Consider the following 3150-nt stretch of genomic DNA (forward strand, 5'->3'; position numbering starts at 1 on the left):
TTTGTCTTACAGATGGAACTTAATAAGGAGAAGCTAAGGAAGAGAATGGAATAGAGGAGAGAAAGTGAAGAGGCTGGAAAAGGAGGAAGAGAAAGTGTTCTTTGTAATTAAAATACTACCTGGGTTCTTACCCAGGATTTCCCTATTATCTTAGGACCTAAAGGGAAAAGACCGGCCGTGGGGCATGTGAGCCTCTGGGAAATCTGCCTCAAGGTCATAACACCATCCACCAACAGCAGCTGGAGCAGCACAAGAGTCAGACCTCTCCAGGCCCCAAGCGCTACAACATGAAGAACAGACCAAGGTTAAGCCACAGACCAGGCTGTGACGGATGGCTGAGCACTGCTTGGCCCTGGCCCTGCAGGTGCGATGCCGTGGGTCCTGTGTCCCACCTTGAATCTATGTACTGCCCTGGAATCTGGTGGCTTGTGGCTGCTTAGACTGGTCAGCAGGGCCAGTGCACACTAGCGCCCAGGGTACACTGCCCAGGGCCTATGCTTCTAATGCCCTTAAATATATTTTAAAGTCAGAAGAAAACATGAATACAGTAAAAAAGAACATACAATAATGAATCTAGACTGGATTATATTCACCTTTCTACCAACATAGGCACAAAATATCACTTTTTTCTTTCTTTCTTTTTTTTTTTTTAAAGGGGCTTTCCAGCAAAACCCGGAAAGCCTGCTAGACAAATTCTAAAAGAGCTGTAACACTAAAATATCACTTTTAATACTTCTATGGAAGAAGGGGCCCATGAAAGAAAAGTGCCGAGGTTTCCCCAAAGTCATGCTATGGCTCTGCTGATTGAGCGTGATGGAAGCAATGCTCTGACTTCTGTGGCAGGCCCACAAAGGCCATGCAGCCTCCGTCTGGTTCTTGTGGGATGCTCTCAACTCCCCTGAGAGCCCACGATACCTGTCAGCCTGGGCCATGTGAATGAGCCTCCTTGAGCGCCCAGCCCGGTTGAGCCCTCAGACAACTGCAGCCCCAGACAGCAACTGTGGGAGGGCTCTAAGTGAGAACGGCTAGCTGAGCTCTCCCCACATTTCTGAGCCACAAAACTGTGACCAAAATAAAATGGTTTATTTTAAGTAGCTAAGTTTTGGAATAATGTGTTAATTTAAAATAGTAACCAGAACCTCCAGCCAAGAAAGGGAACTCGGGGGCTGGTGTTCTCATGGGAGTGATGAGAGGATGGACAGCCCTGATCCCAGCACCCTGGGTCGGTTTTATAGCATATACTGGATTGCTGACTCTCAAGAGCCCACTTGTTCACTGACGAACCGGGCATGTGATACCGTAGCTTCTTCAGTCACTAGCAGGAAGGAGTTAGGAATTAGCATTGCCAGCATGGCCAGGGGAAGCCACTGAGGAATTTGCAGCAGGGAGCAATAGGCTGTGCTCAGGTAAGGATCACCGTGGCTGTGACAAAGATGGCAGTGGTGGGGAATGGGGAGGGGCATGAAGGAGGCAGGAAGAGACTCCAGAGCCCTGGCCGTACCACCCTAGACAGGATTCTTGGATGCAAACCACAGAAATGTCATCCAGTCAATTTACACAGAAAATAACCTTGCTGAATAGCTTCGTTTCTCCCCCATATGCCCCCTCCCCAGACTGATAGACGGCTGGAGAGGAAGGGCAGGGATGTGCAACCCAGGCCCCTGAGAACAAGACCAAATCACAACACAGCACAGCGGTGAGCGTGCCACAGCATGCAGGGCAGCCACGGGACACCCACCATTGCTGCTGCAGAAAACCCTGCCTCTCCCTTTGTCCCTGGGTCAAGGTCACAGAACGGCCAAGGAATGGGACAAGGAAGCCTTTACCGGTTGTTTTTTGTAGAAGCCACTTCTTTAGGGTGCTCCAAAACTCATTTGTATACTTAGTAGCCCTAGACTAAAAACTAAGTTCCACTCTAGCAAGTGAGCAATTTGTCTGAGTCGCACTGTGGCAATGGGTAATGTCATGGTCTGTTTGGGCTGCTGTAACGGAATACCACGGACTGCGTAATTCATAAACAGTAGACGTTTATTTAGCTGGTGGGAAGTTCAAGGTCAAGGGACCACATCAGGTGAGGGCCTTGCTGCCGCATCACATGGTGGAAGGTGCCACATGGTGAGAGAGGAAGAGAGAGCAGAAGAGGGTGCGGGAAGGGGCCGAACTCATGCACCCACTCCCATGGTCACTAACCCACTCTCAAGATCATTAACCCATTCCCACAGTCACTAACCCACTCCCACAACAACAGTATTGATCCACTCCTCAGGGCAGAGCCCTCCTGGCCTAATCACATCCTAAAGCCTCTACCTCTCAACTCTGTAGGATTCGAGATTAAGTTGCAATGCATGAACTTCTGGGCACGCAGTCAAATCAGAGCAGGTAAAGGACAGAAGACCCCTCTTGAGAGGATTTGAAGGGGGATGCAAGGCAGCAAGTGGCCCAGAATCAGAGTTAGGCCGTGAGCTCGCACCGCTTGTATTCAAATCCTGTTTTTGCCACTGGACAGTGAGTGACCTTGGGCAATTTCTGCAATTATTTGATCAGTTGAAATCTTCATTTCCTCATCTGGGTAGAGGATGATAATCTCTATGGGTAGATATTATCTACCCATAGAGCTGTGGTCAGGATGAAATGTGGCCATTGTGATAAGGTGTTTATAATAATAGTTGCCCACAATAAGAAGCCAAGAGAGGTCGGCCATTGTCATCACTTTCAGTCGTGGGAGGTGAGCCTGTGAGGACAGTGAGGGACTGAGGATGGCACTCAGGATTCTGTGTGGGCCCCGAGGTGGAGGAAGAGGAGAACTGGGGAGGTGCAGGCTGCAGGAGAGGCTGCTGAGTTCAGCTCTGGGTGTGCTGCATTTCAGCGCCCTAGGAGACTGGGACAGATGAGCAGGAGTCCATTGAGATAGCAGCCTGGGCTTCGGGAGTGGGACACAGACTGGAGAAGGTTCCAAAAGCCTAGGCAGGGAGATGGAGATTGCCACCTGAGGAGAAAGAAGGGCTCTGTAGCCTCAAAGCCGAGTATTCCAGGAGCACCTGGAGGAAAGTGAGATGGAGACAGGAAGTGTCTGAGCGCAGGTCCCTAGAAGCAGAGCCAGGGACAGGGTCTGGGCGCCTGAGAGATAGTGAGACAAGATCTCAGGAATGA

General features: G+C 50.1%; 1 non-coding gene across 1 annotated transcript; it reads right to left on the reverse strand.

Moving 5' to 3' along the window:
* Nucleotides 1-653: 653 nt before the first annotated feature.
* Nucleotides 654-715, reverse strand: LOC135276392 (U7 small nuclear RNA). Its single transcript, XR_010343935.1, has one exon. It is a non-coding gene; the product is annotated as a U7 small nuclear RNA (small nuclear RNA).
* Nucleotides 716-3150: the final 2435 nt, after the last annotated feature.

Source organism: Aotus nancymaae, unplaced genomic scaffold (assembly GCF_030222135.1).
Source record: "Aotus nancymaae isolate 86718 unplaced genomic scaffold, 86718_ANA_hifiasm-v0.15.2.pri h1tg000001l, whole genome shotgun sequence".
Lineage (NCBI taxonomy): Eukaryota > Metazoa > Chordata > Mammalia > Primates > Aotidae > Aotus > Aotus nancymaae.